Here is a 14,088-nt window from a genome sequence, read left to right on the forward strand (position 1 = left end):
GGCTCCACTAAACCTTCGAATTCCTCTCGTATCCAATCTTTACAATCCAAAATCCTTCGTAAAATCCTCAATGCTCCTTATTTTGTTACTAATAAAACTAAAAGACCTAAATGTTCCTTATGTAACCGATCTAGCCCGAATCCGATATTATTCCTTCCATAATAAACTCCCGAACCACCCAAACCCACTCGTTTCTAACCTTGCTTCCTCTTCCATTCCTGGCAATACTCCGAGGCGCCTGAAAAGAAGATGTCCTCGTGACCTTATATTGTAAACTGTTTTTAGAGTTCTACTACTGGGTAGTTTCTCTACATCTTGTATCATATCATTATGTCATTATGATCAAATTTACTGGTTGTATTTTTTTATACAGTTGTAAATATCAATAAATAAATAAAATAAAATACCCAAAGACTATTTTCATATTTTAGTAAGCTACCCATTTTAAAAAGACTATCGACAACATCATTAACCACATATTGTTCAATACAATAGGACCCAGATCAGCCAATTATCAGCATCTACTGATTTTTCTGCCTTAAGAAATATAAATTTTTATTTAAATAGTAAGCATTAGAGCCTTCATAATGAACCTGGACTTAATTATGAGTCCAATAACTCCCATATCTATTATTATAAGATAGTACAGTTTTTACTTATAAAACTATATTTTAAAATTGTTTATTATTATTTAGTATAAAAAAAAAAATAATTTATGTATCTTCCAACTTTTTATTTATTTATATAACTCTCATGAAGCTGATTAGTTTTTTATTTAAGTATTATTCAATTGTTTATAACTTGAGGTTACTTATTTTTTGAAATTTTGTAAATGGTTTATTAGTATATCAAGTTGGGGCCAATTTTATTTGTACACGGGCTAATCCCAAAGACAAATAAATAATAAAAACCATTATAATTAAGATTTTACATTAGTTTAACCAAAGGTTGCTAGTTTTCCTATATTTACTCTGTAGTAATATAGCTAGCAAGTAACCGATAGAAATATTCTCCCTGAACTTGTATCTTAAATGGGCGCTGAAAGTAATAGTGACCATTGTTAGGGGAGAAGTACATTATTAAATTTAAATTATATAAATTTACAATGCCACCGATGTGTGATTTCTCTTCATTTCTTTTCTTCTTGATACTAAGGAGACTGTGGCAGACAGATCTGAAGAGTTACGGGAAAAGGTGCAGAATTTTGGAAAGAGCATCGAACCCCTGGTGCCCCAAGTGCAGAGTTCCTGAAACAGCAGAACCTGTGGTAGTGGATTACTCCGCAATGGAAGGACATCAAGCCAGGCTGTTGAGAAAGACCGGGATTTTAACCATCAACGAACAGACCCTCATTTGACGGAAGAAAAGAATTATCCATTCTTCAGGAAGTTTGTTTACTGATGGAAAGATTTCACGATGGTAAAGGCTTGAGCACCCGACATTGACGAAGCATCGGGATAACAGGAAACTGATCCAGACAGAGACAACGAGGGCTAGATCAGGGTGGCGAACTGACCAGGAGAGCTAAAACTACTTCTTTTTTTTTACTCTGTTCCTGTTGATTTCTGACATAAGGGGTAGACATACCAACCTAGATGTAACCAACCAATTCTTCCCATGGTGGGGAGGGGGGTTCAAGTTTTCATTTCGCTACATGCCCATCCCCCCAGGCCCAATTCGAACTGACACCGCTGCAGTATTGAGGCGGCACCCTCAGCTACATACAGCTCCACCTACTGGACGAATTCAGATGACGAGGTGCAGGCTCCATCAGTAACGCGCTGAAAATCGTTTCCAAAATAATAAATTAAATAAACGGAACCCCCTAATATTATCATATAATTGTATAAAAAGAATTTTAAAAAAGTAAATTGTTGATTTTTTTTTAGCAGTCAGTATTTCTTCTATGTAGAGGAAAAAACAACCGTAAATTCTAAATTATACGGTACTATGAGTATCAGACAATTGGGTAAGCTGAGATGGGCAAAAATTAGCTATAATTGAAACTAATAGCTAAAGTTGCCATGGAAACGACCCTTATTCATGAATGAACCATTCATAAATTAATATCGTATCCATGGCAATTTCAGCCATTAGTTTCGTCTATAGCTAATTTTTGACCAATATTGTGGATGAAGAGGCCCCAAAAATCTGGTGCGGTGCGCACATGGCGCACTTTGGTTTGTAACTGATCGTTGCTTCTTTCAAAATGTCTTATTTATTATTCACGATAGCAGTATTTTCCCTTTACTATCTCCATTTTTAGATTATGAAAACGATAATAAGAAAATAATAAACAAATGTTTCTCTGTTTCCATGGTTGTTATGACAATATCAAAAGTGTAGAAATATGATTAGAGTGCTAACCATGGTTAGTTTCTCAGTATGCCTGTATTTCTCCGGTATTATCTTACATCAAATTTACTCAATTTGTTTTTATGTAAATAGCAATAAATAAGTAAAAAGGAAAAAGTTCTCAAACTACCCAACTTTGTGGATTTTCAAATTATTTTATGATCAATAATGAGTTTTCAAAGGTTGGAGGATATAATGACGCGAGCCCTTAATTTTCTCCTATTTATGTACAGACAATATCGACCGGCCTATAGAACTCTGATGAGTTACCGATTCGAACCAAAGGATTCAAACCGAATCTAATGAGATGTTTCGATTCCAGGTCAATAGATCGATATCCAGTACAATACGTGGTTCGGTGGAGGACTCGATTCGTTTACCCCTAATTCGATTGTTAGTTCGATTGTTTCTCTTCTCTGTTATTGTTTTGTTCTCTACAGACCGTTATGCCATTAGAAAAAATGAAATTCGAGTAGCACCGGAGTACAGTAGTGTAATCAAAAGAGCTTTATTGCTTCAAGAAAATAATTTTCGAATTGCATACAGTTCTCAGTTAGAACGTCTCAAAAAGTGTTTAAGGGTTATTTTTATTATTTATTTATTTAAATTTACGACTGTATTATTACAGCATATAACATTTCTGGTGTATGAGGACTTCAGTTCATTTTTTTTTCAAATGCCTAGCAGGTTTATCAGGAGCTCATGAAAAGTAAAATAATAAGCAAATGTGGACGGAAAATCCGCTAGGAGCTCTTATCCACTTAACGTTTAACATGACTTCAAATAGGGCTGCTCACAATTCTATAGTTATAACATTTAACATGGTAAAACATTATACATTTAACACAATATCATGAATACCCCTATAATAGAGAGATATAATATTTAAAAACATTGTTGTCTAATAATTGTTGCAGTGTGTTCCGAAGGGAAACCACTTTAAAGTAATCCAGAAGTGGGCCCCTTTCTATAGAACCAACGAAAATTACCTAACCATAGAGCTTACAGTAGAAGTAATGATGAAGTAAACAAAAACAAAATCATAGACCACTGCCAAATGACCTATTCATTAGAGAAGGACAGTTTCAGCTTAAACACTTTCTAAGATTGGGTAGGTCGTTGCCAGAAGTTCGCTGCTCCATATATCTAATATCCTGGAACCACACAACTTCATTCTCTTTTTATTGTCCTTTTCTTTACTAGCGACATTTCTCTTTCACTAGATCGTTTGCTTATACTACAGCAACAGCTGTGTTGTAAGAATTCAATCAACGCTAGAAATCGATTCTGTAAAATGGTTTTCAAACATAGAAGTATCGATAGTTGATCGTAGATTAGTATTTGGAGAAGATGGTCGGGGCATAAAAACAAATGAAAAAAAACTATTTATTTATTAAATAAATCAAAAATTTTTATCCTTTTTTGTCTCAACACTTTTATTTTTCACCAGTCCAACGTTTCGGCCATTTTAGCCATCCTCAAGGACATCTTTAATTATAATTTCTTCTTCACATTAATTTAAAGTTACTTTTGCAGGCTATTCTGCCCAGGTCATTTCCTTTATTATAAGTTAAAAACCTATTTTTTAAAATTTAAAATCATTAATGTTTAATTTCTCTTATATTACAAACCATTTATAACCTCCATTTAAATTAAATTTTAAAAATAGGCTTTTAACTTATAATAAAGGAAATGACCTGAGCAGAATAGCCTGCAAAAGTAACTTTAAATTAATGTGAGGAAGAAATTATAATTGAAGATGTCCTTGAGGTTGGCTAAATTGGCCGAAACGTTGGACTGGTGAAAAATAAAAGTGTTGAGACAAAAAAGGATACAAATTTTTGATTTATTTAATAAATAATTACCTTGTCTCAAGAAATTGAAATAATATAATTAAAAAACTATTTATTTGTGTGTGTTGACATTTCGATCTGAATTTCAAGTCTGAAAAAAAAAGAAAGAAGAAATAACGACCATCATTTAGAGAAACATAAAAAAAAAAAAAAGAAAAAGATAAACAAACAAACTTGGAAATATACATAACAATTAATTAAATAGAAAATATTTTATTGATAATTTGTGTTTTATTGTAAATAGTATTTAATTAATATTAGTGTTTAATTTAATTACATTTATTTTTATTTTAATTTAGTTATTTCAGATTAAATATATGTAAATATATTTGTATGTTATAATTAAGTTATAGAGACACTTGCTAAGAGTTGTCATTGGTGATCGATGTATATTTCGCTGCACGTTGTATGTGGCGCACATTTGGTTAGCAGTGTCACCTCCAGTTTTATGAGCATTATAATACTTTATGACATTAGGTTTTTTTTTTTCTTCAGTACTTTTTTCAATGGCTTTGGTTCCGAGCACAGAAGGAAGCAGGAGTACGCAATTATGCTTGCATGTGACGTAGGTTGCTAACACTTTTTCGTCGTTGAAACGAAACAGGTGGATTGTGGTCTTCTTATAGAATATCACTATCAAAGAAATAAAATAACGATTGAATAATTCATAAAAAAATCAAGAGGGGTAATGAACCTGAAAGACACACCAGGAAGGCGCGGTGACAGGAACACGATTCTCATTCACAATCGGTAATGGTACCTGACGAACATGACTCTTAACACAGGTATTGAAAAACAGTGAAGTGCTTGAATTTACTATCTAAAGTGAAAAATATTGACCTTAGGTTTGTAACGTAATCGGGCGCGGTGTGCCTGTCAGATCAAAACACGCAGACGGCAGAAGATGAACTGACTGGGCGGGTCGAAACCTCCCCACAAAGTTAGGAAACTACTAGAAGGTCGGGGTCACACTCGGCGCCTTTTTGGAAGAGACTGCAAAAAACCGAATACTGTGCTCGTGAGATCAGCCGCGCCCGATGCAGGGATAAAGGATACCGTAGGGCAGTCGGCAGGTTTAGGAGGAAGAGTAAAGGTGATTTGATGGAATTTATTTTTATCCTCCCGTTTCGGCACTATTCTTCCACAGTTAATGAAAATGATGAAACAGAAATTCAATAAGAAAAATTGTAATATATTCATGTGTGAAAAAAAACAAAACAATATTGTGTTTCCATTCATAAAAGAAGAATGTTAAAGCAAAAAGAATAGCGGTGACACATGCTCCTTACTTTGCCATGAATGAATTCATTCATAATAAGCTCAATGTTCCATATGATCCGATTTGGTAAAAAACAGATAAAAATACTTCCATGATAAACTTCCAAACCCAATTGTTTCTAACCATGCTTTCTCTTCCATTTCTATAATTTTCGTAGGCTTCTGAAAAGAAGGCTGCCTCGAGATCTTCTATTCTAGACGTTTTATTGACTGGTAGGTTTCCCACAAATCTGTATGACGTCATTTGTAATTTTTAGTTAATAAAGTCGTAAAAACTCCAATTAATAATTGATAAAAAATTTTATAGAGATAATCCAATTAATAAATTTTAAAAAATTGAGGATATCTGGATGACAAAGCCATATCCAAATAATCAAGTGTGCGGCTTCCCTTTGAAAGAGTTTTATCCTCATGGACTGCTGAAGAAAATATATAAAGCTGTGATGCAATGAGGGTAAACAATTGAGCAAAGAGAAACCTCATAATAATGTCGTTAACTTTTTAATTTCAGCCCTTTTATGATATTTTATCAGTCATCTCTTTTAGAAAAATTTGCAAAAACATTGTTGTTATTGATTTCATAGAAGAAGGAAAACTTTATAAAGAAGTCCTACTCTCCAGTGACTTTCTCGGCTAGAAAAAACAGAACACTTTGAATAGAAGACGACCCCGAGAGCACAATCGATAGTTTTCTTCAGCAGATATTTCAATCGATGCCTCGTGTCTCTGTGTGCGGCTTGGCTTTAGAGAGTGTTGATTTGAGTTTGGCGTATACTTTTTTTTTTCTCGTTCGACGTTATTGTATTCATGTTTGTTTTTGTTTAATGGAGTAAAACATGACTAGTCATCTTCAACATTTAGTTTGCTTATATCTGTTTTATTTTATCTTTTTTTTTACTTAATTTTCTTTTTTTATTATGTTTTCTATCTGTTCTATTTTATATTTGTGTAAGTGAACCTTTTGATTTTAAAATCAGAAATACGATAAATCTCGTACTTATTCATTACTTTATCGTACCTCTAAGGGTTTTTGAAATAAAGGTATTAGTGGGAGATATGGCTAATTGTCAAATTTTTGTTAAAATATTGAAATTTCAGAGGCGTCTGTTTTGAGATAGTCCTATTCTCAACCTAGTCAGTGCGACCTCCTATGGGGGCGTGGTCATTGAGGCACAGGTCTTTCTCCCTTTGGTGGTGCCGGTTCGAATCCGTTCATAGCACAAGAGCCGGGAAGAAAAAAAAGGCAGTTATCCCACCCCAATTTTTGATTACTTCAATGAAACCTATTTAGAATTACTAGTCAAAATTGATGAGTCTGCCAAGTATAGGTAGAGGGATTAAAAATTGCGGCTGTTTCAAATCCTTAAAAAACATTGATTTTTCATTCACTCTATATCTTAAAAACTACCAACAACACTAGAAAATCAAAGAGAACATTATTTAAAGAAGAGTAAATTTGCTGAAATATTAGCCCTAATAGAGCTATTTATGTCCAATAGTTCTCGAGATATTGCTTTGTAAAAAGCAAAATTTCCTAAAAATCTACTGAAAAATTAGTAGTTAGTTAATTTATTTTGAAAAATCTATATCTCAGGAACTATTTGATGTACAGATGTGTATTAGCACTCAAATTAAAGCTAGTTTAATGGACTATAAAAAAATTTATGAACTTTACCAAAAATAAATTGATTTATAGTTGTTCAGACACTAAATTTGATATATGAAAAACTTTAATTCAGAAACCATTGGACGTACTGATGTCTGTCAACGCTCAAATTAAAGCTAGTTAAATTAACTACAAAATAGTTAATAATGTTTATCTTTGTAAGAGTTGTAGTTTTTATGATATTTGACAAAATAAACTGACAAAATGTTAATTTCTAGTTGTTCGTATAAAATGTAAGATTTTTGAAAAAATATATCTCTAAATCCATTAGACGGACAAATGTCTGCCAATACACAAAATAAAGGAAATTTAACTTACTATAAAGTAGGTTATGACACTTATCTTTGTAGGGGTAGTAGTTTTTATGATATTCACATATGAATATAAATTTGGCAAATAAAACTTTGTCCGAACAACTATAAATCAATTTATTTTAGCAAATGTCATGTAAACTATTACTCCTACGAAGATAAACATCATAAACTACTTTATAGCCCTTTAAACTAGCTTTAATTTGAGTGCTAATAGACATCTGTACGTCAAATTATTTTTGAGATATAAATTCTTCAAAATAAATTAACTAAACACTAATCTTTTAGTAGATTTTTAGGAAATTTAGCTTTTTAAAAAGCTATATCTCGACAACTGTTTAACGTAAATAACTTTATTTGGGCTCATATTTTAGCAAATTTACTCTACTTTAAATGACGTTCTCTTAGGTTTTCTTGTGTTGCTCCTACTTTTTAAGATATAGAGCTCCGAATGAAAAACTAGTTTTTTTTATCGCTTTGAAACAGACGCCATTTTTTATTCCACCTACCTATACTTGGCAGACTCATCAATTTTCACTATTAATTATACATAGTTTTCATTAAAGTAATCAAAAATTGGGGTGAGATAACTGACTTTTATCTCCTCTTGGGCTCTTGCACAATCACAGTCTCATCCTTCTATACCTCGCCCACTTGTACCAGTCTAGCAGCTCATGGTAAGCGTCCAACACTATTTCCCTGACAGTTTGCCCTTCTCAGGATTTTTCTCACGTGCTCCAAGTGTATTTAATCCATAAAAATGTTTTTTCCTGGAGAGAAAATAAGTACCAGAACTAGAGAAACGTAGATTTGAAGAGGTAGGAACTTCATTAGGTGCGTATTATTTACTATGAATTGTATTTAAATGCTGTAAGTGTATGTTAGGAGGGGTCTTTATAACTTTCCTTTTTATGTATTCACTTCACCGCTGCGCCGTATGAATACTAGTTTTTGTAAATTTCTGGGTTATATTCAGGCATTCTGAACAAAAAAGAATTTCCACCAGTGTAAAAGACCGATATATCCCAGTCATACGGTGTTCACTTACACCAGTTGTGCACAAGAGATTTCTTCAGACTGAGCATTTTTTTTTTTTTTTTAAGATTAATATTATGTTATAAATCCCACCAAATCACATTTACTCTTCGACGTAAACCCATGACCTCTTCCCCTACAATATCCTTTAATAATACCCCACTTATTCCTGTCGAACAGATCCGTTACTTAGGAGTACATCTCGACAAACGACTGACATGGAATCCTCATACAAGATTAAAAAGACAAGAAACTGCTCGTAGATTCCGACTAATGCAACATTTACTAGACAATGGTCTAAACTTCCAATCCATTACAAAAGACTGATCTACATGACTATTATAAGGCCTATCTGGACATACGGAGTTGAGCTTTGGGGCTTCACTAAACCATCAAATTCCTCCAAAATCCAATCCTTACAGTCCAAAATCCTTCATAAAATCCTTAACGCTCCTTACTTTGTCACGAATCAAGTCATCCATCAGGACCTCAATTTGCCCTATGTTGCCGATTTGGCCAGAACCAGATACCGATCCTTCCATAATAAACTTCTCAACCACCCAAATCCACTCGATTCTAACCTGGCTTCTCCTTCATTACCTAATAATCCTCCTAGGCGTCTGAAAAGAAGATGGCCTCGAGATCGTCTCCTCTAGAAATGTTATTGGAGTTCTATCAGTGGGTAGATTCTCCACATGTTTGTATCATGCCACTATGCCATATACAGCAAATTTACTTGTTGTATATATGTGTATACAGTTGTAAATGTCAATAAATAATTTATTAAAAAAAATATTATGTTCTTATAATATGATATATTTGGATTTTAATTTATAATTTTGTCTGTCTCCAAATATTATTTTATGTTTATAACTTTTTTTTTATTTATTTTTTTTTTTAACTAGTTTGCACTTGTATCAAAATAATTTTTTTTTTACACTTTTTTAATGTTATGCTTAAATAAACTTAATATAAATCAAAATTTTGTATTTTTAAAAATACGTTCAAGAGATCTAAATGATAAATGTGAGAAAAAGTCTCACGCACGACCATCCGTGTTAAAATCGACCTAGCGACCGATGGCGTGTTAACAAGACCGTAATTGTTGTTATATTGTTGAGGCTCGAAGACAAACAGAAGTGAAGTGCTGGTGCTATTGCATTGAGTTCAACAGTGAATATATTCTGCATAGTTTGTGCAGTTTAATTTTGTATGTTGAATTAATTGTTACGAATGATGATGCTGATGGATGGTCTGATTTAGATTCGTCTGTGTAAATTAAAAAGAATTCCGACGTGTTTCGAATACGAAAAAGTAAGTTTTATATTCAGCAGGTTCGGTATTATGTTTTGAGTATTTTGACTGGTCTAGAATTGTTTTAGGACTTTGGAGGTTCTTGAAAGAAAAAAAATATGCGGAGGAGATTCTTTCTGATAACGGAGGTGTAGAATTTCGTTTTTGTCGTAAAGTAATAGAAACTTTTGAATTGCTAATATATTAATGTGTCGGATATTTTATCTGTGGATATAATTTTGAACTGTGTGTAATAGTTAATTTTAATCTTCTGAAGAAAAGAGATGATAATTCGGATTAGTTCACGAATTTTATTCATTATTTTTTTTTAAATATTCATTTATTGCTATTTACAACTGTACATTATAATACATTTAGTAAATCTGATCTAAGTTAAATTTGAGTGTTACAGGCGTGTAGATAACTACCCATTGGTAGCACTCTAATGACATTTTACATAAGCTGGTCTCGTAGCCATCTTCTTTTCAGGCGCCTCGGAGGATTGTCAGGAATGGAAGAGGATGCAAAGTTAGAAACTAGGGGGTTTGATTGATTAGGGAGTTTATAATGGAAGGAGTTATATCTGGTTCGGGCTAGATCGGTTACACAGGGAACATTAAGATCTTTATGTATGATTTTATTTGTTACAAAGTAAGGAGCATTGTGGATTTTACGAAGGATTTTGGATTGTAAGGATTGAAAACGAGTGGAATTTGAAGGTTTAGTGGAGCCCCAAAGCTCAACTCCATATGTCCAAATTGGCCTTATTACAGTCATGTAGATCAGTCTTTTGTAATGTGTTGGAAGTTTAGAACGTTGTTGAACTGTTGTTCATGATTAGATTGCGAATTTTGAAAAGGACTCATTTTTCATGTACTCATACAGATCAACTTATGAAGTTAATTTAATTGTTGTTATAGTATAATACAATTCCTTGATCATTTTAAGAAATTTCTAATGAATTGATAATAAAAATTAAGAAACATTACATTGTGATAATTGTAGGCTATTCTTACTTCAATTTCCTCCAGAATCAATGCTGCAGATCATTATCTCATGGATATATCTCAGACAATATCTCTGTATATTTTTCTCAGCCGGTTTCCTCTTAAATGAGTGCTTGCTGATGAACACTCATTAACTCTTTGAGGTGAGTGGCCGGTGGAGATTAGAATCGGTCGTGTGCCCCAACTAATTGCTGTTTGTGGATATGATTATACTATTATTAGTGCAACGTTAATGCGAATAAAAATTACCTTTTTAACCTGTACCTGTACTGTAATACATGTAGCTCGCCCTCGGACATTTGAGCAATAAAAATCATGAAGATCATAAAGGTTTATTATTAATCTTTAAGGCTGAAGGTGTTACGGTTGCCATGGTGAAATAAAAACACTGGCGATATCTGCGTAGACAACGGGTGTTACGGTTGTCATGGTGAAATAAAAAACACTGGCTAGATCTGCGTAGACAAGAGGTGTAACGGTTGTCATGGGAAAAACAAAACACGAACGATAGGCAGAGACGAGTTGGTTTTAGTTTTGTGAAGGCGACAGTTTGATTTTGGAACACGTTACGATTGTTCAATGTGAAGTGGTAATAGTTTAAAGGCCCTCTGTCTTTACTGTTTGAACCGAATAGCACCATGTGAGAAATGTCATCTTATATGGTTTGTTTTTTTCAAAATTATGGTGTTCTACTTCAATCATTAACACTATAAGTTGGGATATAGTGCAGTGTCGTTGCTTCAGCACGTCCTGGATAAGAGAGTTGTGGCAGGAGTCATCCTAAAACGTCTAGGGAAGGTGAGACGAAAAGGAAATATCGGACAACCTTATGTTCTGCCAGGATTACGTGGGGTTTGAACTAAATTTTATTTTATATTCACTTTTATACTCTTTTGGATAATAATGTAAATAAAGTTATTAAGGTTAAGCATTTAAGTTAAGGTTAAGTCAACCTATAAGCTTTCATTGTTTTATTAATTGATATGAATTATTTTTCTTTCTGTGTACATATATTTCTTCTTATCATTAAACTTTTGTACATATAGTTCTTCTGTTCTTTCTAATGCATGTACACTGCTTTCAACTTGTATATTACCTATGTTTTTTTTTGTTATGTTCACTTAATATTAGGATAATTCAACAGGTGGGAGGTAACACCCCTAGGTTTTCTGTTATCTGCATGTAAAGGTATTCGCCAGTGGTCATAATTCGATAAATTTTATATATATAAAGGAATATTTCAGTTATTTTGTGGGCATATTGTTTCGTGGTTTTCGTTATTTCTAAGGAAAAAATAACGTGGCGCCTAAGGAGAAAATTATTTTTTATTGTTTTGTCTTTTTTTTCCATTTTGCGATTATATTTATTTTTTTATTTTCCTTTAACTCACCCCCTTCTCTGCGATAACTAAGGATAAATCAAAATTTGCGGTTATAAAGGGTTGGAAATGTTGTTTTTCGAAGACAAAAAATTTCAACACTTTCGACTTCTTCGATTTATCGCCTTTTTTATGGGAAAAATATAATTCTTAATCCAAAATCTCCAAATTTTAGAATTGCAAAACATAGGTTTAAACCTTTTTTTTTCATTTAAACTTATTATTATGGATAAAATCATAGAAAAACTCTTATTAAAACGCCTCAATCCAATCCTCATATCATGTTATTCCTGACCACCAGTTTGGATTTAGAACATCTCATTCTACCATACAACAGAGTCATCGAGTGGTTGATGTCATATCTTCCACATTGGAGCGCGGAATGTACTGCACGGGAGTCTTCCTCGATGTTGAACAATCTTTTGATCGAGTCTGGCATCTAGGTCTGCTCTATGAACTTCGTTAATTCCTACCCCCAACAAATTTCCATATAATCCGCTCCTAACTCACTGATAGAACCTTTAAAGTAAATAATAACCTAACCTACTCATCTCTCTTTTCTCAACAAATTAATGTTTGAAGTACCACCAATGGGTGGTTCCTTCCCAAGATTTTTAAGTGTATATGAAACATACAACATATTTACTTATTGTATTACTTTGTACAGTTGTAAATTACATTAAATAAATAAATTAAAAAAAAAAATTTGTTCAATACCAAAATCGTCAACTTATGCTAGAACATTTTATATTTCACTTTTAAGTCTCATGCATTTTTCTTTTCTTTCATTTTTCATTAATTATTTTTTTAGCATCCATCCAATGAAAATTTCTGAATCAACCTCTGGGTCGAAATTTATTGGTACAGAGCACTACGATATAAATTTCAACACACTTTTGAAGTGGTATCTTTTTTATTGTAATTATTCACTCGTTTTGTTTTCAAAAACTAGCTTTATCTTGATACGTACGATAATACACATTCCAATTTATATAATAATATAATTTATAAACATTATAAATTTACTCCTGAAAGGATCTTTTAGATGACTTTCCTGAATCGACTGTAGGGTGCTCCAAAAGTAGAGCAGCGGGTGTTATGTTCCGCTAACTAGCCTAAGAACTTTCTTCCAGACCTTGGGTTTCCCGAAGTAAGGACAGACAGTCTTCACAGTCTCACAAACTTCACGGTCATTGTGAAGAATCGTTCCTATTTTCATATGTATTATAACAAACAATATATTTATTTAATATATGAATGAGTATATAAATCGGTGGAAAAAATTAATATACCAACGATATTGCTTTGGTAATTTGTTTAGTTAAGTAATTTGTAGTTTAGTAATACAAGTGAGAACTCTGGGTTCATAGTCGTATTTCATTTCTGAGATACATTTTCTGTTTCTTAAAATTGTACTCAAAAGATTGAACTACGCCTTAATCCTACCATATCGTAGTATCTTTTACAATTAAACAAATAGTTTAATTGTTTTAACTGTATAATATTTTATTTGATCCTATAAAACTAATTTTTCCTCCTTTTTTGGCTCAAGATTTTAATTATTCATAAAGCTTTTACATTTATTTCACTCAATACATAAATCTTTTTTTTGTTTATGAGCAGTTGTCTTCATTGTAATTATTTTTATATTTTTGTTAATTGTTCTCGCAATGGCGGATTCAGAACTGAGGGACATGGTCCAACCACCAACAGATTTAAATTTAATCAAACATTTAAGAATTTCTGTACGATTCTCGTTATATCTATGAGTACGGTTTGTTTTACAAACATTTTTTAACCTCAAGCAGACACAGAAGAGAAGACTGGCCACCATACAGAGATTGGCTCTGATGAGGGTCACGAAGACATACAGAACGGCGTCACATGAGGCAGTGCAGGTGCTTTTTTTTTT

This window comes from Halyomorpha halys, unplaced genomic scaffold (genome assembly GCF_000696795.3).
Source record: "Halyomorpha halys isolate HHAL.00 unplaced genomic scaffold, Hhal_1.1 Scaffold640.1, whole genome shotgun sequence".
Taxonomy (NCBI): domain Eukaryota; kingdom Metazoa; phylum Arthropoda; class Insecta; order Hemiptera; family Pentatomidae; genus Halyomorpha; species Halyomorpha halys.